Source organism: Lynx rufus, unplaced genomic scaffold, assembly GCF_022079265.1.
Source record: "Lynx rufus isolate CCGP_SWC_20201006 ecotype Redwood Valley unplaced genomic scaffold, mLynRuf1.p SCAF_14, whole genome shotgun sequence".
In the NCBI taxonomy this organism is placed as follows: Eukaryota; Metazoa; Chordata; class Mammalia; order Carnivora; family Felidae; genus Lynx; species Lynx rufus.
Window position 1 is genome coordinate 45316042 of NW_025814828.1, and position 25480 is coordinate 45341521.

General features: G+C 38.3%; 1 non-coding gene and 1 pseudogene across 1 annotated transcript; one reads left to right on the forward strand and one right to left on the reverse strand.

Moving 5' to 3' along the window:
* LOC124509259 (nascent polypeptide-associated complex subunit alpha-like) overlaps positions 1 to 25480 on the reverse strand; it is a 95635-nt pseudogene that overhangs the window by 59074 nt on the left and 11081 nt on the right.
* Positions 322 to 471, forward strand: LOC124509739 (U12 minor spliceosomal RNA). Its single transcript, XR_006961511.1, has one exon. It is a non-coding gene; the product is annotated as a U12 minor spliceosomal RNA (small nuclear RNA).

The following is a 25480-nucleotide window of genomic DNA, read 5'->3' on the forward strand; positions in this document are numbered from 1 at the left end:
TATCCCCCTCTCTCTTTCCCTCCCCCACCTCTCCAAAATAAATAAAAACATTAAAAAAATACCTGGTAATCTCCTTTACATTTGTCTTAGTGATTTTTTAAAATATGATTTCAAAAGCAAGGAAAACAAAAGCAAAAATAAATGAATAGGACTACATCAAAATAAAAAGTGTTTGGACAGCAAATGAAACCATCAGCAAAATGAAAACATAACCCACTGAATGGGAGAATATATCATACATCTGATAAAAGGTTAATACAAAATATATGAAGAAATACAACTTAGTAACAATAAAATAATAGCTTTAAAAAAGGGCAGAGGATGACATAAACCTATGAGTAAGGAAAATAATAATTCAATGTGGTGCCCAAATTCTCACTGCTAATGTGAGATTAATTTTTGAGTGGATAATAGCTGCCCCAAAGGTGACCTGCCTACTTTGCAGGACGCCTGGGAGTCACGATCTGCCCATCTCCCTTTAACACTGAAAGAGTAGAGTGGTACAACAGTAATGAACAAGATTTAGAAGGTGCTTATAATAAAGAGGATTAACCCTCGAGGTTTTACAGGCCCAAGGTCGGCAACTCCCACAGCAGCCTTGCACTTGCCTTCACTACTCCCTGTGTTACCTGAAACTTCTAAAGAAAAACATGGGCAGAGGATTGAATAGACATTTTTCCAAAGAAGATATACAGATAGCCAAAAGGGACATGAAAAGATGCTCAACATCATTTATCATCAGGGAAATTCAAATCAGAACCATAATGACATATCTTACACAAGTCATAATGGCTATTTACTTTTTTAAATATAACATTTATTGTCAAATTGGTTTCCATACAACACCCAGTGCTCATTCCAAAAGGTGCCCTCCTCAATACCCATCACCCACCATCCCCTCCCTCCCACCCCATCAACCCTCAGTTTGTTCTCAGTTTTTTTTTTTGAAAGAGTAACCAGATGCTCCTTTATTTTTTTTTATATATATGCAATTTATTGACAAATTGGTTTCCATACAACACCCAGTGCTCATCCCAAAAGGTGCCCTCCTCAATACCCATCACCCACCCGCCCCTCCCTCCCACCCCCCATCAACCCTCAGTTTGTTCTCAGTTTTTAACAGTCTCTTATGCTTTGGCTCTCTCCCACTCTAACGTCCTTTTTTTTTTTTTTTTTTTTACCTTCCCCTCCCCCATGCGTTCCTGTTAAGTTTCTCAGGATCCACATAAGAGTGAAACCATATTGTATCTGTCTTTCTCTGTATGGCTTATTTCACTTAGCATTACACTCTCCAGTTCCATCCACGTTGCTACAAAAGGCCATATTTCATTTTTTCTCATTGCCACGTAGTATTCCATTGTGTATATAAACCACAATTTCTTTATCCATTCATCAGTTGATGGACATTTAGGCTCTTTCCATAATTTGGCTATTGTTGACAGTGCTGCTATAAACATTGGGGTACAAGTGCCCCTATGCATCAGTACTCCTGTACCCTTGGATAAATTCCTAGCAGTACTATTGCTGGGTCATAGGGTAGGTCTATTTTTAATTTTCTGAGGAACCTCCACACTGCTTTCCAGAGCGGCTGCACCAATTTGCATTCCCACCAACAGTGCAAGAGGGTTCCCGTTTCTCCACATCCTCGCCAGCATCTATAGTCTCCTGATTTGTTCATTTTGGCCACTCTGACTGGTGTGAGGTGATACCTGAGTGTGGTTTTGATTTGTATTTCCCTGATAAGGAGCGACGCTGAACATCTTTTCATGTGCCTGTTGGCCATCTGGATGTCTTCTTTAGAGAAGTGTCTATTCATGTTTTCTGCCCATTTCTTCACTGGGTTATTTGTTTTTCGGGTGTGGAGTTTGGTGAGCTCTTTATAGATTTTAGATACTAGCCCTTTGTCCGATATGTCATTTGCAAATATCTTTTCCCATTCCGTTGGTTGCCTTTTAGTTTTGTTGGTTGTTTCCTTTGCTGTGCAGAAGCTTTTTATCTTCATAAGGTCCCAGTAACTCACTTTTGCTTTTAATTCCCTTGCCTTTGGGGATGTGTCGAGTAAGAGATTGCTACGGCTGAGGTCAGAGAGGTCTTTTCCTGCTTTCTCCTCTAAGGTTTTGATGGTTTCCTGTCTCACATTTAGGTCCTATATCCATTTTGAGTTTATTTTTTGTAAATGGTGTGAGAAAGTGGTCTAGTTTCAACCTTCTGCATGTTGCTGTCCAGTTCTCCCAGCACCATTTGTTAAAGAGGCTGTCTTTTTTCCATTGGATGTTCTTTCCTGCTTTGTCAAAGATGAGTTGGCCATACGTTTGTGGGTCTAGTTCTGGGGTTTCTATTCTATTCCATTGGTCTATGTGTCTGTTTTTGTGCCAATACCATGCTGTCTTGATGATTACAGCTTTGTAGTAGAGGCTAAAGTCTGGGATTGTGATGCCTCCTGCTTTGGTCTTCTTCTTCAAAATTCCTTTGGCTATTCGGGGACTTTTGTGGTTCCACATGAATTTTAGGATTGCTTGTTCTAGTTTCGAGAAGAATGCTGGTGCAATTTTGATTGGGATTGCATTGAATGTGTAGATAGCTTTGGGTAGTATTGACATTTTGACAATATTTATTTTTCCAATCCATGAGCAGGGAATGTCTTTCCATTTCTTTATATCTTCTTCAATTTCCTTCATAAGCTTTCTATAGTTTTCAGCATACAGATCCTTTACATCTTTGGTTAGATTTATTCCTAGGTATTTTATGCTTCTTGGTGCAATTGTGAATGGGATCGGTTTCTTTATTTGTCTTTCTGTTGCTTCATTGTTAGTGTATAAGAATGCAACTGATTTCTGTACATTGATTTTGTATCCTGCCACTTTGCTGAATTCATGTATCAGTTCTAGCAGACTTTTGGTGGAGTCTATCGGATTTTCCATGTATAATATCATGTCATCTGCAAAAAGCGAAAGCTTGACTTCATCTTTGCCAATTTTGATGCCTTTGATTTCCTTTTGTTCTCTGATTGCTGGTGCTAGAACTTCCAGCACTATGTTAAACAACAGCGGTGAGAGTGGACATCCCTGTCGTGTTCCTGATCTCAGGGAAAAAGCTCTCAGGTTTTCCCCGTTGAGGATGATGTTAGCTGTAGGCTTTTCATAAATGGCTTTGATGATGTTTAAGTATGTTCCTTCTATCCCGACTTTCTCAAGCGTTTTTATTAAGAAAGGGTGCTGGATTTTGTCAAAGGCCTTTTCTGCATCGATTGACAGGATCATATGTTTCTTCTCTTTTTTTTTTTTGTTAATGTGATGTATCACGTTGATTGATTTGCGAATGTTGAACCAGCCCTGCATCCCAGGAATGAATCCCACTTGATCATGGTGAATAATTCTTTTTATATGCTGTTGAATTCGATTTGCTAGTATCTTATTGAGAATTTTTGCATCCATATTCATCAGGGATATTGGCCTGTAGTTCTCTTTTTTTACTGGGTCTCTGTCTGGTTTAGGAATCAAAGTAATACTGGTTTCATAGAATGAGTCTGGAAGTTTTCCTTCCCTTTCTATTTCTTGGAATAGCTTGAGAAGGATAGGTATTATCTCTGCTTTAAATGTCTGGTAGAACTCCCCTGGGAAGCCATCTGGTCCTGGATTCTTATTTGTTGGGAGATTTTTGATAACCGATTCAATTTCTTCGCTGGTTATGGGTCTGTTCAAGCTTTCTATTTTCTCCTGATTGAGTTTTGGAAGAATGTGGGTGTTCAGGAATTTGTCCATTTCTTCCAGGTTGTCCAATTTGTTGGCATATAATTTTTCATAGTATTCCCTGATAATTGTTTGTATCTCTGAGGGATTGGTTGTAATAATTCCATTTTCATTCATGATTTTATCTATTTGGGTCATCTCCCTTTTCTTTTTGAGAAGCCTGGCTAGAGGTTTGTCAATTTTGTTTATTTTTTCAAAAAACCAACTCTTGGTTTCGTTGGTCTGCTCTACAGTTTTTTTAGATTCTATATTGTTTCTTTCTGCTCTGATCTTTATTATTTCTCTTCTTCTGCTGGGTTTGGGGTATCTTTGCTGTTCTGCTTCTAGTTCCTTTAGGTGTGGTGTTAGATTTTGTATTTGGGATTTTTCTTGTTTCTTGAGATAGGCCTGGATTGCAATGTATTTTCCTCTCAGGACTGCCTTCGCTGCGTCCCAAAGCGTTTGGATTGTTGTATTTTCATTTTCGTTTGTTTCCATATATTTTTTGATTTCTTCTCTAAATGCCTGGTTGACCCACTCATTCGTTAGTAGGGTGTTCTTTAACCTCCATGCTTTTGGAGGTTTTCCAGACTTTTTCCTGTGGTTGATTTCAAGCTTCATAGCATTGTGGTCTGAAAGTATGCATGGTATAATTTCAATTCTTGTAAACTTATGAAGGGCTGTTTTGTGACCCAGTATATGATCTATCTTGGAGAATGTTCCATGTGCACTCGAGAAGAAAGTATATTCTGTTGCTTTGGGATGCAGAGTTCTAAATAGATCTGTCAAGTCCATCTGATCCAATGTCTCATTCAGGGCCCTTGTTTCTTTATTGACCGTGTGTCTAGATGATCTATCCATTTCTGTAAGTGGGGTGTTAAAGTCCCCTGCAATTACCACATTCTTCTCAATAAGGTTGCTTATGTTTATGAGTAATTGTTTTATATATTTGGGGGCTCTGTTATTCGGCGCATAGACATTTATAATTGTTAGCTCTTCCTGATGGATAGACCCTGTAACTTTTATATAATGTCCTTCTTCATCTCTTGTTACAACCTTTAATTTAAAGTCTAGTTTGTCTGATATAAGTATGGCTACTCCAGCTTTCTTTTGGCTTCCAGTAGCATGATAAATAGTTCTCCATCCCCTCACTCTGAATCTAAAGGTGTCCTCAGGTCTAAAATGAGTCTCTTGTAGACAGCAAATAGATGGGTCTTGTTTTTTTATCCATTCTGATACCCTATGTCTTTTGGTTGGCATATTTAATCCATTTATATTCAGTGTTATTATAGAAAGATACGGGTTTAGAGTCATTGTGATGTCTGCATGTTTTATGCTTGTAGTGATGTCTCTGGTCCTTTGTCTCACAGGGTCCCCCTTAGGATCTCTTGTAGGGCTGGTTTAGTGGTGACAAATTCCTTCAGTTTTTGTTTGTTTAGGAAGACCTTTATCTCTCCTTCTATTCTAAATGACAGACTTGCTGGATAAAGGATTCTCGGCTGCATATTTTTGCTGTCTAGCACCCTGAAAATCTCGTGCCAATTCTTTCTGGCCTGCCAAGTTTCAAAAGAGAGATCAGTCACGAGTCTTATCGGTCTCCCTTTATATGGGAGGGTACGTTTACCCCTTGCTGCTTTCAGAATTTTCTCTTTATCCTTGTATTTTGCCAGTTTCACTATGATATGTCGTGCAGAAGTTCGATTCAAGTTACGTCTGAAGGGAGTTCTCTGTGCCTCTTGGATTTCAATGCCTTTTTCCTTCCCCAGTTCAGGGAAGTTCTCAGCTATTATTTCTTCAAGTACCCCTTCAGCACCTTTCCCTCTCTCTTCCTCCTCTGGGATACCAATTATGCGTATATTATTTCTTTTTAGTGTATCACTTAGTTCTCTAATTTTCCCCTCATACTCCTGGATTTTTTTATCTCTCTTTTTCTCAGCTTCCTCTTTTTCCATAACTTTATCTTCTAGTTCACCTATTCTCTCCTCTGCCTCTTCCATCCGAGCCGTGGTGGTTTGCATTTTGTTTTGCATTTCATTTAAAGCGTTTTTCAGCTCCTCGTGACTGTTCCTTAGTCCCTTGATCTCTGTAGCAAGAGATTCTCTGCTGTCCTGTATACTGTTTTCAAGCCCAGCGATTAATTTTATGACTGTTTTTCTAAATTCACTTTCTGTTATATTATTTAAATCCTTTTTGATCAGCTCATTAGCTGTTGTTATTTCCTGGAGATTCTTCTGAGGGGAATTCTTCCGCTTGGTCATTTTGGATAGTCCCTGGTGTGGTGAGGACCTGCAGGGCACTTCCCCTGTGCTGTGGTGTATAACTGGAGTTGGTGGGCGGGGCCGCAGTCAGTCCTGATGTCCGCCCCCAGCCCACCGCTGGGGCCACAGTCAGACTGGTGTGTGCCTCCTCTTCCCCTCTCCTAGGGGCGGGATTCACTGTGGGGTGGCGTGGCCCGTCTGGGCTACTTGCACACTGCCAGGCTTGTGATGCTGGGGATCTGGCGTATTAGCTGGGGTGGGTAGGCAAGGTGCACGGCGGCAGGGGGGCCAGGCTTAGCTCGCTTCTCCTTAGGTGATCCACTTCAGGAGGGGCCCTGTGGCAGCCAGAGGGAGTCAGATCCGCTGCGGGAGGTTTGGCTCCGCAGAAGCACAGAGTTGGGTGTTTACGCGGAGCGAGCAATTTCCCTGGCAGGAACCGCGGAGCAAGCAATTTCCGTGGCAGGAACCGGTTCCCTTTGGGATTTTGGCTGGGGGATGGGCGGGGGAGATGGCGCTGGCGAGCGCCTTTGTTCCCCACCAAACTGAGCTCTGTTGTCCGGGAGCTCCGCAGCTCTCCCTCCCTTTGTCCTCCAGCCTTCCCGCTCTCCGAGCAGAGCTGTTAACTTATGACCTCCCAGACGCTAAGTTGCGCTTACTGTCGGAACACAGTCCGTCAGGCCCCTCCGCTTTTGCCAGCCAGACTCGGGGGCTCTGCTTGGCTGGCGAGCCGCCCCTCCGCCCCGGCTCCCTCCCGCCAGTCCGTGGAGCGCGCACCGCCTCGCCGCCCTTCCTACCCTCTTCCGTGGGCCTCTCATCTGCACTTGGGTCTGGCGACTCTGTTCTGCTAATCCTCTGGCGGTTTTCTGGGTTATTTAGGCAGGTGTAGGTGGAATCTAAGTGATCAGCAGGATGCGCGGTGAGCCCAGTGTCCTCCTACGCCGCCATCTTCCCTCCCCTCTGTTCTCAGTTTTTAAGAGTCTCTTATGTTTTGGCTCCCTCCCTCTCTAACGTCTTTTTTTTCCTTCCCCTCCCCCATAGACTTCTGTTAAGTTTCTCATGATCCACATAAGAGTGAAACCATATGGTATCTGTCTTTGTATGACTTATTTCAGTTAGCATAACACTCTTCAGTTCCATCCATGTTGCTCCAAATGGCCAGATTTCATTCTTTTTCATTGCCACATAGTATACCATTGTGTACATAAACCACAATTTCTTTACCCATTCATCAGTTGATGGACATTTAGGCTCTTTCCATAATTTGGCTATTGTTGAAAGTGCTGCTATAAACATTGGGGTACAAGTGCCCTTATGCATCAGCACTCCTGTATCCTTTGGGTAAATTCCTAGCAGGCTACTGCTGGGTCATAGGGTAGATCTATTTTTAATTTTTTGAGGAACCTCCACACTGTTTTCCAGAGTGGCTGCACCAGTTTGCATTTCCCCCAACAGTGCAAGAAGGTTCCCATTTCTCCACATCCATCCTCGCTAGCATCTATAGTCTCCTGATTTGTTCATTTTAGACACTCTGACTGGTGTTAGGTGATATCTGAGTGTGGTTTTGATTTGTGTTGCCCTGATGAGGAGCAACGTTGAGCATCTTTCCATGTGCCTGTTGGCCATGAAGCAGCATTACTTTGATTCCTAAACTAGACAGAGACCCAGAAAAATAAGAGAACTACAGGCCAATATCCCTGATGAATATGGATGCAAAAATTCTCAATAAGATACTGGCAAATCGAATTCAACAGCATATAAAAAGAATTATACACCATGACCAAGTGGGATTCATTCCCGGGCTGCAGGCCTGGTTCAACATTCACAAATCATTCAATGTGATACATCACATTAATAAAAGAAAAGATAAGAACCATATGATCCTGTCAATCGATTCAGAAAAAGCATTTGACAAAATTCAGCATCCTTTCTTAATAAAAACCCTCGAGAAAGTCGGGATAGAAGGAACATACTTAAACATCTTAAAAGCCATTTATGAAAAGCCCACAGCGAATATCATCTTCAATGGGGAAAAACTGAGAGCTTTCCCCCTGAGATCAGGAACACGACAGGGATGTCCACTCTCACCGCTGTTGTTTAACATAGTGTTGGAAGTGCTAGCATCAGCAATCAGACATCAAAAACAAATCAAAGTCATCAAAATTGGCAAAGATGAAGTTAAGCTTTCACTTTTTGCAGATGGCATGATATTATACATGTGAAACCCAATAGACTCCACCAAAAGTCTGCTAGAACTGATACATGAATTCAGCAAAGTCGCAGGATACAAAATCAATGTGCAGAAATCAGTTACATTCTTATACACTAATAATGAAGCAACAGAAAGACAAATAAACTGATCCCATTCACAATTGCACCAAGAAGCATAAAATACCTAGGAATAAACCTAACCAAAGATGTGAAAGATCTGTATGCTGAAAACTATAGAAAGCTTATGAAGGAAATTGAAGAAGATATAAAGAAATGGAAAAACATTTCGTGCTCATGGATTGGAAGAATAAATATTGTTAAAATGTCAATACTACCCAAAGCTATCTACACATTCAACGCAATCCCAATCAAAATTGCATCAGCATTCTTCTTGAAGCTAGAACAAGCAATTCTAAAATTTGTATGGAACCACAAAAGTCCCCGAATAGCCAAAGTAATTTTGAAGAAGAAGACCAAAGCAGGAGGCATCACAATCCCAGACTTTAGCCTCTACTACAAAGCTATAATCATCAAGACAGCATGGTATTGGCACAGAAACAGACACATAGACCAATGGAATAGAATAGAAACCCGAGAATCAGACCCACAAAAGTATGGCCAACTAATCTTTGACAAAGCATGAAAGAATATCCAATGGTAAAAAGACAGTCTCCTTCACAAATGGTGCTGGGAGAACTGGACAGCAACATGCAGAAGGATGAAACTAGACCACTTTCTGACACCATTCACAAAAACAAACTCAAAATGGCAAAGGACCTGAATGTGAGACAGGAAACCATCAAAACCCAGAGGAGAAAGCAGGAAAAAACCTCTCTGATCTCAGCCGCAGCAATTTCTTACTTGACACATCCCCAAAGGCAAGGGAATTATAAGGAAAAATGAACTATTGGGACCTCATGAAGATAAAAAGCTTCTGCACAGCAAAGGAAACAATCAACAAAACTAAAAGGCAACCAATGGAATGAGAAAAGATATTTGCAAGTGACATATCGGACAAAGGGCCAGTATCCAAAATCTATAAAGAGCTCACCAAACTCCACACCCGAAAAACAAATAATCCAGTGAAGAAATGGGCAGAAAACATGAATAGACACTTCTCTAAAGAAGACATAATGGCTACTTAAAAAACAAGATAAAACGAGTGATGGCAATGATGTGGTTAAAAGGCAACACTTATGCGCTGTTGGTGGCAATGGAAATTGACGCAGCTACTATGAAAGCAGGTTTTTCAAGAAATTAACAATAAAGATAGTACTTACGATTGAGCTATTCCACTACTGGGTATCTATTTAAATAAAACAAAAATATTAATTTTAAAAGATATGTGAAATATATATATATACATATATATATATATGTATAGGATATATATCACAAAAAATGATATCTTGCCATCTGTGATAACTTGGATAGACCTTGAGGTTTTATTCTAAGTGAAATAAGTTAGAACAGGACAAATACCACATGATTTCTCTTACGTGTTTAATCTAACAAGCAAAACAAAACACAATCCTATTTCATAAAAACAGAGAACAGATTGGTGGTCGCCAGAGGGGAGGGGCATTAGGGACATTAAATGGGTGAAAGGGTTTAAGAAGTACAAATTTCCAGTTATAAAATAAATATAGTTGACCCCTAAATACTGCCAATTTGAACTGCATGGGCCCACTTATATACACATTTTTACAGTAAAGTACTGGAAATGTATTTTCTCTCCTTTGTGGTATTTTTAATAACATTTCTTTTCTCTAGCTTATTTTATTATAAGAATACAGTATATAATACTAAGAATAGTACATAATACATGTACAAAATATGTGTTAATCAAAAGTTAATAAACTGTTGATCAACTACCAGTAAGACTTCTTGTCAACAGTAGACTATTAGTAAAGTTTTGCGGGAGTCAAAACCTACATGCAGATTCTTGACTCTGTGGATGTCAGGACCCTTAACCCCAAGTTGTTTAACAGTCATGTACATGTAAGTTGTGGAGATGTAACATATAGCATGAGGAACATAGTCAATAATACTGTATTAACTTTCTGAGGTGACAGGTAGTAATTGGAAATAGTAGTGACCATTTAGCAAAATATACATATGTACACCTGAGACTAATATAACATTGTATGTCAATTATACCTCAAACAAAAATGTTTGGTAAAACAATCTATAGCTGATGTTTCAGGAGAAAGGAGGCCTTTGATTAACTTATCAATTTCTTTAATACTTATCAGTCTATTAAAATTCTTTAGTTTTACTTAAGTCAGTTTTGGCATTTTATATTTTCCTAGGAATTTATCCATTTCATCTAGGTTTTCAAATTATGGCCATTGCTTTTTCATGATACTCTACTAGTTTTACAGTTCTGTTATGTCAAAATTCATTTCCTATTTTTCATTGTATATGTTTTATGTGCACATTATATTGTAAGTTTCACCAGAGATCCATCTATCATGTTACTATTTTTAAACAACCATAATTTGGTATTATTTATCTCCATTTTGATTCTCTAATTTATTTTCTCTTGATCATTATAATTTCTTTTTTTCTTTTTTAGACTTGCCCTATTCCTCTTCTTCAACTTCCTAAATTGAATGTTTATATACTTTAGGTACTATATATGATTTATTTATTTAAAGCTGCATACTTTTCTCTAAATACTGCTTGATCTATCTGACGACTTTTTTAAGATTTTATTTTTAAGTAATCTCTACACCCAATGTGGGGCTTGAACTCACAACCGTGAAGTCACAAGTTGTGAGCTCCACTGACTGAGCCAGTCAGGCACCCCTGTCTGATAAATTTTTGACATGTACTATTTTAATTATCATACTGTTTTAAATATCTATTTATATCCTTTATGATTTTCTTTAACTTAAGCATTAAAAGTATCAAAGGTATATTTAGTAATATATAATTTAATAAACCAACACGTGATTTTTTTGCTATTTTTTGTTACAAATTTCTTATTAAATTATTGTCAAAAAGTAATCTGGACGATAGTGATCCTTTGGAGTTTTCTGGGGTTTTATTTATGGCTTAGTACATTATTGCTTTTTATGGATATTCCCTATGTGCAGAAAAAAAGTCTTTACTGGTCGTGTGTGGAACTTTCTATAAAGATAATCGTTTAAGTGTATTCTATTTATTGTTCAAGTCGTCAGTATCTCTACTTTTTATGTTTGTTTTAAATTTTTTCTATTTGAAACAATTCTAGATTTACAGAAAAGTTTCAAAGATGATATTACAGAGATTACCCATATACTTTTCACTCAGTTTTTGTTAAGGGTAGCATTTTATAAACAAAACACATTTATCAAAACTAGTAATTGGTATAATGCTACTAACTAAACCACAAACTTTATTCTGTTTTTTTCCACTAAAATCTTTATTGGCCTCATGACCCAATCAGAAACACCATATTGCATTCAGTCGGCATATCTCCTTAATCTTCTCAAATCAGTAACACTTTCTTAGTCTTTCCTTGTCTGTCGAGACCTTGACAATTTTTTAAAAGTACCGTCCAGGTATATTACAGATTGCCTGCCAGTTTGGAGTTTTCTGATATTTTCTCATTTCTTTGATGTTCCTTTCTCAATACTTCCTATCAGAGGGTAAATGAATATCAACATGACTTATTAAAAATGCTAATCTTGGGGCGCCTGGGTGGCTCAGTCAGTGGAGTGTCCGACTTCAGCTCAGGTCATGATCTCATGCTTCGTGAGTTCAAGCCCTGCATTGGGCTCTGTGCTGGCATCTCAGAGTCTGGAGCTTCCTTCGGATTCTGTGTCTCCTTCTCTCTCTGCCCCTCCCCTACTAATGCTGTGTGTCTCTCTCTAAAAAAAAACATAGGTAAACTTTTAAAAAATTATGAAAAGTAATGTTAATCTTGGTGACTTGGTTAAGGTGGAAAAAAAATGTTAATCTTGATGACTTGGTTAAGGTGATTTCTGCCAGATTTCTCCACTATAAATGTTCTCTTTTTCCCTTGACATTTACTTTTCTTTAAAAGAGTCTAAGTTCAGCTAAGTCTAGCCTACAGTTGAGTAATATGGAATTAAGCTCCATTGTCTGAAGAAAAAAGTATAATAGAGTTTTGAGGAATATGTTAAAACTACCAGAGTAATTAATAGACTTCAGAAAGATATACTTTGAGGCTATGCTGATATATCCAGTTTCTCCCACTAATTTAAGATTTCATGAGTGAATTTTGCCCTCAGCAATTATTACTGTGATATCATACTGCTGGTTTTCTATTTGTCTTTTTTCTACATGTATTTATTAAAATTATTTGCTAAGAACTATTATTTATTATTTATTGATGAATTCAATCATTTTTCATATCAGCAAGATATATGGGCATTTTCCATTAGAATATAGCATAATACTCATATTTGTTTATAGCTCAAGTATTTCCAGATTTGGCCATGGCAAGCTTTCATGTTGGATCCTGTGTCCTTTGGACATGTCCCTATCTCTGCTTAGTATTTATCTGCTTGACCATTAATTTTCTCCCAGTTTTATTGAGACATAATTGACATACAACACTGTATAAGTTCAATTTGTACAGCACAATGACTTGACTTATATTTATTATGAAATGACTACCTCAATAAGTTTAGTTAACATCTATCTTCTCCTAGACATACAAAAAAAGAAGAAAAAGAAAACAATAGTTTTTCCTTTTAATGAAAATTCTCAGATTCTATTCTCTTAACCAATTTCACATATGTCACACAGCAATGTTAACCATAGTAACATACATTACATTCCTAGTACTTATTTCTTTTATAACTGAAATTTGTACTTTTTGACTACCTTCATCCCATTCCCTGTCCCACCACCCCTTGCTTCTGGTAACCATAAATCTTTATTTTTTAATTTGTATTTAAATTCCAGTTAGTTAGCATACAGTATAATGTTAGCTTCAGGTGTACAATTCAGTAATTCAACAGCTACATAAAACACCTTGGACTCATCACAACAAGGGCAATCCTTAAACTCCTCGCCTATTAACCCATCCTTCCAGCCCACTGCCCTTCCCTCTGTTAACCATCAGTTTCTCCTCTATAGTTAAGAGTCTGTTTCTTGGTTTTCCTCTCTTTCTTCCCCTATGATCACTGTATATTTTTCTTAAATTCCACATATGAGTAAAATCATATGGTATTTCTCTGTCTCTGACTGACTTATTTTGCTTAGCATAATAATCTCTAGCTCCATGCACATCATTGCAAATGGGGGGATTTCATTCTTTTTCATGGCTGAATAATATTCCATTATAAATATATACTACATCTTTGTCCATTCATCAGTCAATGGACATTTGGGCTGTTTCCATAATTTGGCTATTATAGATAATGCTGCTATAAACATCGGGGTGCATGTTATCCTTTTGAATTAGTATTTTCATGCCCTTTGGATAAATACCTAGTAGTGCAATTTCTAGATAGTAAGGTAGTTTTGTTTTTAACTGAGCTACCTCCACGCTGCTTTCCACAGAAGCTGCAGGAGTTTGCATAATCACCAGAAGTGTAAGAGGTATTCCCTATTTCCACATTCTCACCAAGAGCTGCTGACACCTGTGTTGTTAACTTTAGCAATTCTGACAGGTGTGAAGTGATATCATTGTAGATTTTATTAGCATTTCCCTGATGATCACTGATATTGAGCATCTTTTCATACGTCCCACTAACAGTGTAATAGAGTTCCCTTTTCTTCACGTCCTTGCCAAAACTTTTGTTTCTTGTGTTGTTGATTTTAGCCATTCTGACAGGTGTGAGGTGATATTGTAGTTTTCATTTGTATTTCCCTGATAACCAGTGATGTTGAGCATCTTTTCATATGTCTGTTGGCCATCTTATCTTATCTTCTTTGGAAAAATGTCTATTCATGCCTTCTGCCTATTTTTAATTGGATTATTTGTTTTTGAGTGTTGAATTTTATGTCTTTAATATATTTTAGGTACTAACCCTTTATCAAATATTTTAGTTGCAAACATCTTCTCCCATTCCGAATATTGACTTTCAGTTTTGTTGATTGTTTCCTTTGCTGTGTAAAACCTTTTTATTTTGATGTAGTCCCAGGGATTTATTTTTGCCTTTGCTTCCTTTGCCTCAGGAGACATATCTAGAAAAAGTTGCCACAGGAGCTCTCAAAAAGTTACTGCCTATCTCCTCCAGGATTTTTATAGTTTCAGGTCTCACATTTAGGTCTCTAATCCATTCTAAATTTATTTTTGTATGAGATATTGTATAAAGGGCTAGAATACAAAATATATAAAGAACTCACCAAACTCCACACCCCAAAAAACAAATAATCCAGTGAAGAAATGGAAAGAAGACATGAATAGACACTTTTCTAAAGAAGACATCCAGATGGCCAACAGACACATGAAAAGATGTTCAACTTCACTCCTCATCAGGGAAATACAAATCAAAACCACACTCAGATACCACCTCATGACATTCAGAGTGGCTAAAATGAACAAATCAAGAGACTACAGATGCTGGAGAGGATGTGGAGAAACGGGAACCCTCTTGCATTTTTGGTAGGAATGCAAACTGATGCAGCCGCTCTGGAAAACAGTGTGGATGTTCCTCAAAAAATTAAAAATAGATCTACCTTATGACCCAGCAATAGCACTGCTAGGAATTTGCCCAATTGATACAGGAGTGCTGATGCATAGGGGCACTTGTACCCTAATGTTTATGGCAGCACTTTCAACAATAGCCAAATTATGGAAAGACCCTAAGTGTCCATCAACTGACCAATGGATAAAAAATATGTGGTTTATATATACAATGGAATACTACTTGGCAATGAGAAAGAATGAAATCTGGCCATTTGTAGCAACGTGGATGGAACTGGAGAGTATTATGCTAAGTGAAATAAGTCATACAGAAAAAAACATATACCATATGTTTTCACTCTTGTGTGGATCCTGAGAAACTCAGCAGAAGACCATGGGGGAGGGGGAGGGGGAAAAAGTTACAGAGAGGGAGAGATGCAAACCATAAGAGACTCTTAAAAACTGAGAACAAACGGAGGGTTGATGCAGGGTGTGGGAGAGGGGAAAGTGGGTGATGGGCATTGAGGAGGGCACGTGGTGTCTTGAGCACTGGGTGTTGCATGGAAACCAATTTGACAATAAATTATATTTAATATAAAAATAAATGAATAAAAATTACATGGAAAAAATGAATTTATTTTTGTATATGGTGTGAGAAACTGGTACATTTTCATTATTTTGCACATAGCTATCCAGTTTACCCAAAACCATTTGTTGAAGAGATATTGTTTTTCACGTTGGATATTCTTTCCTGCTTTGCCAAAAATTAATTGACTCTAATTGTAAGTTTATTTCTGGATTTTCTATTCTGTTCTATTGATATTTTTGTTTATTTTTGTGCCAGCACCATACTATTTTGATTACTTCAGCTTTGTAACATAACTTGAATTCAGGAATTATGATGCTTACAGATTTTTTTTTCCTTTGCAAGGTGACTTTGGCTATTCTGGATCTTTTGTGATCCTATAAAATTGGAATATAGTTTCCACTAACTTTGAAATATGTTGGTATTTCAATGGGGATTGCATTAAATGTGTAGATTGCTCTGGGTAGTATAAACATTTTAACAATATTTACTCTTCTAACCCAGGAGCATGGAATGTTTTTTCCATTTCTTTCTATCATCTTCAATTGCCATCATCAGTTTTTTACAGTTTTCAGAGTACAGGTCTTTCACCTCTTTGGTTAGGTTGATTCTTAGTGTCTTATTGTTTTTGGTGCAGTTGTAAATGGGATTGTTTTCTTAATTTCTCTTTCTTCTGCTTTATTATTGCTCCATAGAAATGCAACAGATTTTTCTATGTTGATTTTGTATCCTGTGACTTTACTAAATTCGTTCATCAGTCTAGCAGTTTCTTGGTACAGTCTTTCAGGTTTTCTACATATAGTATCATGTCATTTGCAAATAGTGAAAGTTTGACTTCTTCCTTGCCGATTTGGATGCTTTTTTTCTTTTTATCGTCTAATTGCTGTGGCTAGGACTTCAAGTACTATCTTGAATGCATTTAGGATGATATAAGCTGTGGGTTTTTAATTTATAGCATGTATTATGTTGAAGTATGTTTCCTCTAAACTGACTTTGTTAAGAGTTTTTATCATGAATGGATGTTGCAGTTTGTCAAATGCTTTTTCTGCATCAACTGAAATAATCACATGGTTCTTATCATTTCTTTTATTAATGTGATGCATCAAATTGATTTGCGACTGTTGAACTACACTTGCAACCCAGAAATAAATCCCACTTGATACTAACTAATGAATTCTTAAAAACATTTTTTACATTTATTTATTTTTGAGAGACAATGAGAGACAGAGCACAAGTTGTGGAGGGGCAGAAAGAGAATGAGACACAGAATCTGAATCAGGCTCCAGGCTCCGAGCTTTCAGCACAGAGCCCAACGCGGGGCTCAAACTCATAAACCTGAGATCATGACCTGAGCCGAAGTTGGACGCCCAACAGACTGAGCCACCCAGGTACTCCTAGCCAATGATTTCTTTAATGTTTTTTTGGATTTGGTTTGTTAGTACTTTTTTGAGAATTTTTTCATCCATGTCCATCAGGGATATTGGCCTGCAGTTTGTTTTTCGTGGTGTCTTTATCTGTTTTTTTTTAATTTATATATTTAAATTCAAGTTAGTTAACATAGAGTGTAGTATTGGTTTCAGGAGTAGAACCCAGTGATTTATCACTTACATGTAACACCTCATCCTAACAAGGCCCTCCTTAATACCCATCGCCCATTTAACCCATCCTTCCATCCACCTCCCCTCTAGCAACCCTCAGTTTGTTCTATTTAAGAGTCTCTAATGGTTTGCCTCCCTCTCTGTTTTTATCTTATTTTTTCTTCCCTTCCCCTATGTTCATCTGCTTTATTTCTTAAATTCCACTGATGAGTGAAATCATATATTTATCTTTCTCTGACTGACTTATTTTGCTTAGCATATTACACTCTAGTTCCACCCACTTGTTGCAAATGGTGAGATTTTATTCATTTTGGTTGCTGAATAATATTCATATATATATATATATATATATATATATACCACTTCTTTATCCATTCATCAGTCAATAAACATTTGGGCTCTTTCCATAATTTGGCTATTGTTGGTAGTGCTGCTATAAACATTGGGGTGCATGTGCCCCTTCAAATCAACATTTTTGTAGCCTTTGGATAAATACCTAGTAATGAAATTGCTGGATCATAAGGTAATTCTTTTTAATTTTTTGATGAGCCCCCATACTGTTTTCCAGAGTGTCTGCACCAATTTGCATTCCCACCAAAAGTGCAAAAGTGTTCCCCTTTCTCTGCACCCTCACCAACACCTGTTGTTTCCTGAGTTGTTCTTTTTCGCCTTTATGATAGATGTGAGGTGGTATCTCATTGTGGTTTTGATTTGTATTTCTCTGATGATGAGTGATGTTGAGCACCTTTTCATTATCTGGTTTTGGTCTCAGAGTAATGCTGGCATCACGGACTGAAAGTGGAAGTTTTCTTTCCTTTTATATTTTTTATAATAGTTTGAGAAGAGTAGGTATTAACTCTTCTTTAAATTTTTGATAGAATTCACTTGTGAAGCCATCTGGTCCTGGGCTTTTTCTTTCTTTCTTTCTTTCTTTCTTTCTTTCTTTCTTTCTTTCTCTTTTAAATTTTTTAGTGTTTATTTTTCAGAGACAGAGAGCAAATGGGGGAGGGGCAGAGAAATATATATAGAGAGAGACAGAATCAGAAGCAGGCTCCAGGCTCCAAGCTATCAGCACAGAGCCCAATGCGGAGCTCAAACCCATGAACTGTGAGATCATGACCTAGGCCAAAGTTGGATGCTCAATGGACTGAGCCACCCAGGCATCCCCCTTTTTTTATTACTGATTAAGTTTCTCTGCAGGTTATCCACATGTTCAAGTTTTCTATTTCTTCATGTTTCGGTTTGGGGAGGTTACATATTTTTAAGAATTTATTCATTTCTTCCAGGTTGTCCAATTGGTTGGCATATTGGCTTTATTTATAATTGTCTTATAATTATTTGTATTTCTGAGGTGTTAGTATTTCTCCTCTCTCAGTTGTGATTTTATTTATTGGAGTCCTTTGTGTTGTCTTTTTGATAAGTCTGGCTAGAGACTTATCAATTTTAATAATTTTTCCAAGAACCAGCTCTTCATTTCATTGATCTGTTCTATTGGTTTTTTTTAGTTTATGTATAATTCATTTCTATTCTAATCTTTATTATTTCCCTTTTCTTCTTCTGGCTTCAGGCTTCGTTTGTTGTTCTTTTTCCAACCCCTTTAGGTGTAAGGTTAGGTTGTTTATTTGAGATTTTTCTTGCTTCCTCAGGTTGGCCTGGATTGCTATATACTTCCTTCTTAGGACCTCTTTTGCTAAAACCCAAAGGATTTGGACTGTTGGTTTCATTTTTGTTTGTTTCCATTTCTTTATTATTTCTTCTTTGATTTTTTGGTTGACCCATTCATTGTTTAGTAGCATGTTGTTTGGCCTTCATGTATTTGTGGTCTTTCCAGAATATTTCTTGTTGTTGCCTTCTAGTTTCATAGTGTTGTTGTCAGAAAAACTGAATTGTATGTCTGCAATCTTTTTTTACTTGTTGATACCTGCTTTTTGACCTAATATGTGATCTATTCTGGAGAATGATCCATGTACACTTGAAAGAATGTGCATTCTGCTGTTTTAGTATAGACCATTCTGAATATAACTATTAAATCCATCTGGTACAGTGTGTCATTCAAGGCCATTGTTTCCTTCTTCTGTTTAGATGATATGTCCATTGATGTAAGTGGCGTGTTAAATTCCCTTATTATTGTATTATTATCAATTAGTTCTTTTATGCTTGTTCTTAATTATTTTATATATTTGGGTGATTTCATGTTATGTGCAGAAATACTTACAATTGTTTTATCTTCTTGTTGGATTGTCACTCATTATTATATAGTACCCTTTTTTTGTCTCTTGTTATGGTCTTCTTTCAAAGTCTAGTGTGTCTGATATAAATATTGCTACTTTGGCTTTCTTTAACATCCATTTACATGATAAAAGTTTCTGCATCCCCTCACTTTCAATATACAGGTGTCTTTAAAACTAAAATGAGTCTTTTGTAGGCAGCACTTAGATGGGTCTTGTTTTTATACTTTCTGACACACTATGTCTTTTGAGTGGAACGTTTAGTCCATTACATTCAAAGTAATTATTGACAGATATGTATTTATTCCCCTTTTATTATTCGTTTTGTGATGGTTTCTGAAGTTTTCTCTGATCCTTTCTTGCTTTTTTCTTTCATGTTTTACTGATTTTATTTAGTGATATATTTGGATTTTGTTCTCTTTATTCTTTGCATGTTTATTAGTGGTTTTAGATATATGGTTAACATTATGTTGGCATATAATCTCTTCTGCAAATAGTCTATATTAAGTTGATGGTTATTCAAGTTTGAACCCATTGTTTTCTCCTCTCCTCTCCTTGATTTAGGTATATATTATTATATTTTATATCCTTTTTTGTATGAGTTTCTGACTGCATTTTACAGAAATATTCGTTTTTACCACTTTTGTGTTTCCGGTCTTTACACTATCACTTTTGATCTCCCCTTTTCACTCAGTGATGCTCCTTTAATATTTCTTTCAGGCCTGTTCTGGTGGTCATGAACTCCATTAGTTTTTGTTTGCTTTGTTTGGAAAACTCTATCTCTCCTTCTGTTCTGTAGAGTATTCTTGGCTGCAAATTTTCCCCTTTCAGCACATTGAATATACCATGCCACTCCCTTTGCCCTGGAAAGTTTTTGCTGAAAAATCCTCTGATAAATTTATGAAGTTTCCCTCATATGTAACTGTCTTCTTTTGCCTTGCTGTTTTTAAGATTTGTTCTTTGTCACTATATTTTTCCATTTTCATTGTAATATGTCTTGGTGTGGATTTTCTTTTGTAGATTTTGTTGGAGGTTCTATGTGCCTCCTGGAAGTAGATATTTGTTTCCTTTACCAGATTAGGGAAGTTTTCAGTTATTATCTCATCAAATAAATTTTCTTCCCCCTTTCTCTCTTCTTCTTGGACTTTTATAATGCAAATGTTATTATTCTTGATGGAGTTACTGAGTTCCCTAAGCTTATTCCCATGTTCATAATTCTTTTTTCTCTTTTGTTCAGCTAGATTACACTCCATTATTCTGTCTTCTATGTCACTGATTCGTTCTTCTTCTAGCCTGGTTTTTGTCCCATCAACCATGTTTCTGACATCATTTATTGAGCCCTTTATCTCTGATATGTTATTCCTTACCTCTGTGTTAATGGTCTCACTGCTGCCTTCCATAATTTTCTCAAAACCAGTGAGTATCTTTATGATCATTACCTTAAATTATCTATTAGGCATGTTACTTATATCTGTTTCACTTAGGTCTCTGACTGTGGCCTTGTTCTATTCTTTCAAATGGGATAAATTTCTGTCTTCTCATTTTGTGTAAGTCCCTTTGCCCACTTCTGTCTGTTAGAAAAGTCAGCTACATCTGCTGCTCTTGAAGGGATGATGTTATGAAGAAGAGAACCTGTAGTGCCCTGCAGTGTGGTGTTCCCTGATCCCCAGCATTTGGTGCTTCATGGAATGTCTCAAATATATGTTGCATTGCATGTGCTCTGCACTTGTGTCCTGGCCACTTTGTCTCTCAGTCCAGTCATTTGCAGTGGCTTTTTCAATGTTGTGGACAGTGTTTTTTCCCTTACCTGAATGTGATGAGTTTTAACTACCTGTCCTCTCGTCTGCTTGTGAAATGAGAACTGTTGCCACATCCGCTGGACACTAAGGCCCTGCAAAAGTCCCAGGTTGGGAGATGCAGTTTAGGCTAGGGTTTGGGCCATTATTCAGGGGGAGGGGGCCAGACATGCTAGCTCTGAGGCAAGTATGACTTGGAAAGGTGTTTCCACTGGAATGCAAGTGGTGTGGCTTGGCGTAATCAAGTTAAGTATCAAGTGTGGGCACTCTCCTGGTTCCTGCAGGCAGTCCTGTGCTGCTTATGCTTATGTTTATGCTCATGAACAGGGAGGAAAATAGCCCATGCCTGTTCCTTTGTTCCTGGAGAGGTCTCTCTAAGATTGTTGCCTTTCTGGGACACTCTCTGAGAAGAGCAAATAACTTCTCCACTGTGTAATCCAGGCACTCTTCATATTCCTTTTTCCATACTGTGTGTCCATGGGCTGTTTCCCTGCATCTCTCCAAGAGTAGTGAAATGCCCTCCAGGCTCTCCCTGAGTCAATTTTACTGACTATTAAAATTCCACACTTTAAATTTTTCAGAAGATGATGAAGCAGCATGGAGACTCTAGCTTGACTCATCCCTGAAATGCAGCTAGATCACCACCAAACCATTTTGCACACCTATGAAATTGATCTGAGTATTAACACAGCAATTTGCATACCTTGAACCATAGAACTTGGCATATACATGGTGTGCAGAGGTGAACTGGGGGAGAGAAAAGCTGCGGAGGGTAGGAAGTTGTTTTTGCAGAAAGAGGGCAGAGAAAATCAAGGAGGAGAGTGTGGCAAATCAGGATTGTGAAAGAAAAGCACTCCCCCTGAAAGTAGCTGGAGAGAAAGACCATGAATACTTGGAGATTAAACAACATCCTACTAAATAAAGTGTTAACCAATAAATTAAAAAGTAAATTAAAAAGTACATGTAAGCCAATGAAAACGAAAACATGATAACCCAAAACCTCTGAGATGCAGCAATGGCAACTGTAAGAGTAAAATATATAACAATCCAGGCCTTCCTAAAGAAGGAAGAAAGGTCTCAAATACACAACCTAACTATACACCTAAAGGAGCTGGGGAAAGAACATTAAATAAAACCCAAAACCAGCAGAAAAAGGAAAAGAATAAGGATTGGAGCAGAAATTAATGATATCAAAATTTAAAAAGAACAAATCAATGAAACCAGGAAATTGTTCTTTAAAAGAATTAACAGAATTGATAAACCCCTAAGCAGACTGATCAAAAAGAAAAATGAAAGGACCCAAATAAACAAAATCATGAATGAAAGAGGAGAGATCACCACCAACACTGAAGAAATACAAACATTAATAAGAGAATATTATGAGCAATTATATGCCAACAAATTGGGCAATCTGGAAGAAATGGAAAAATTCCTAGAAACATATAAACTACCAAAACTGAAACAGGAAGAAATAGAAAATTTGAGCACACCCATAACCATTAAGAAAATTGATAATGGTTATGTAATCAAAAATCTCCCAACATGCAGTCCAGGGCTGCATGGCTTTCCAGGGGAATTCTACCAAACATTCAAGGAAGAGTTAACACTTATTCTTTTGAAGCTGTTCCAAAAAAGAGAAGTGGAATGAAAACTTCCAAATTCATTCTAGAGGCCAGCATTACCTTGATGTCAAAACCAGACAAAAACCATGCTAAAAAGGAGAATTACAAACCAATATCCCTGATGAAACTCAATGCCAAAATTCTCAAAAAGTCACTAGCCAACCGGATCCAACAATACATTAAAAGAATTATTCACCAAGATCAAGTGGGATTTATTCCTGGGATGGAGGACTGGTTCATTATCTGCAAATCAATCAATGTGTTACATCACATTTTAAAAAAACAAATGATAAGAACCACATGGTCCTCTCAATAGATGCAGAGAAAGTGTTTGACAAAACACAGCATCCTTTCTTGATAAAAGCCCTCAAGAAAGTAGGGATAGAAGTATCATACCTCGAGATCATAAAAGCCATATATGTAAGACCCACCACTAATATCCTCAATGGTGAAAAGCTGAGAGCATTCCCCCTAAGGTCAGGAACAGAACAAGGATATATACTCTCACCACTGCTATTCATCATAGTGTTGGAAGTGCTAGCTTCAGCAATCAGACAACACAAAGAAATAAAAGACATCAAAATCAGCAAGGAGGAAGTCAAACTTTCACTCTTTGCAGACAACATGACATTTTACATGGAAAACCCAAAAGACTCCACCAAAAAGCTTCTAGAACTGATACATGAATTCAGCAAAGTCACAGGATATAAAATCAATGTAAAAAAAATGGTTGCATTTCTATACACCAATAATGAAGCAACAGAAAGAGAAATCAAAGAGTTGATCCCATATATGATTGCACCAAAACCCATAAAATACCTAGTAATAAACCCAACCAAAGAGGTGAAAAATATATACACTGAAAACTATAGAGAGCTTATGAAAGAAATTGAAGAAGACACACACAAAAATGGAAACATTCCATGCTCATGGATTGAAAGAATAAATATTGTTAACATGTTGATACTACCCAAATCAATCTACATATTCAATGCAATACCTATCAAAATAACACCAGCATTCTTCACAGAGATAGAACAAACAATCCTAAAATTTGTATGGAACCAGAAAAGACCCTGAATAGCCAAAGCAACCCTAAGAAAGAAAATCAAAGCCGGAGGCATCACAAGTCAGACTTCATCTGTATTACAAAGCTGTAATCATCAAGACTGTATGGTACTGGCAAAAAATAGACACATAGATAAATAGAACAGCATAGAGAACCCAGAAATGGACCCACAAATGTATGACCAAATCATTTTCAACAAAGAAGGAAAGAATATTTAATGGAAAAATATAGTCTCTTCAGTAAATGGTGTTCAGAAAACGGGAGAGTGACATGCAGAAGAATGAACCTGGACCACTTTCTTACACCATACACAAAAGTGAATTCAAAATGGATTAAAGACCTAAACATAAGACAGAAAGCCATCGGTAGATTCTGGGAAGATGGCGGCGTAGGAGGACGCTGGGCTAACCGCGCGTCCTGCTGATCACTTAGATTCCACCTACACCTGCCTAAATAACCCAGAAAACCGCCAGAGGATTAGCAGAACAGAGTCACCGGACCCAAGTGCAGACGAGAGGCCCACGGAAGAGGGTAGGAGGGCGGCGAGGCGGTGCGCGCTCCACGGACTGGCGGGAGGGAGCCCGGGCGGAGGGGCGGCTCGCCGGCCAAGCAGAGCCCCCGAGTCCGGTTTGCAAAAGCGGAGGGGCCTGACGGACTGTGTTCCGACAGCAAGCGCGGTCATAAGTTAACAGCTCTGCTCGGAAAGCGGGAAGGCTGGAGGACAAAGGGAGGGTGAGCTGCGGAGCCCCCGAACGACAGAGCTCAGTTTGGCGGGGAACAAAGGCGCTCGCCAGCGCCATCTCCCCCGCCCATCCCCCAGCCAAAATCCCAAAGGGAACCGGCTCCGGCCAGGGAAATTGCTCGTTCCACACGAACACCCAACTCTGTGCTTCTGCGGAGCCAAACCTCCGGCAGCGATCTGACTCCCTCCGGCTGCCACAGGGCCCCTCCTGAAGTGGATCACCTAAGGAGAAGCGAGCTAAGCCTGCCCCCCCTGCCGCCGTGCACCTTGCCTTCCCACCCCAGCTAATACGCCAGATCCCCAGCATCACAAGCCTGGCAGTGTGCAAGTAGCCCAGACGGGCCACGCCACCCCACAGTGAATCCCGCCCCTAGGAGAGGGGAAGAGAAGGCACACACCAGTCTGACTGTGGCCCCAGCGGTGGCCTGGGGGCAGACATCAGGTCGGACTGCGGCCCCACCCACCAACTCCAGTTATACACCACAGCACAGGGGAAGTGCCCTGCAGGCCCTCACCACACCAGGGACTATCCAAAATGACCAAGCGGAAGAATTCCCCTCAGAAGAATCTCCAGGAAATAACAACAGCTAATGAGCTGATCAAAAAGGATTTAAATAATATAACAGAAAGTGAATTTAGAATAATAGTCATAAAATTAATCGCTGGGCTGGAAAACAGCATACAGGACAGCAGAGAATCTCTTGCTACAGACACCAGGGGACTAAGGAACAGTCACGAGGAGCTGAAAAACGCTTTAAAGGAAATGGAAAACAAAATGCAAACCACCACGGCTCGGATGGAAGAGGCAGAGGAGAGAATAGGTGAACTAGAAGATAAAGTTATGGAAAAAGAGGAAGCTGAGAAAAAGAGAGATAAAAAAATCCAGGAGTATGAGGGGAAAATTAGAGAACTAAGTGATACACTAAAAAGAAATAATATACGCATAATTGGTATCCCAGAGGAGGAAGAGAGAGGGAAAGGTGCTGAAGGGGTACTTGAAGAAATTATAGCTGAGAACTTCCCTGAACTGGGGAAGGAAAAAGGCATTGAAATCCA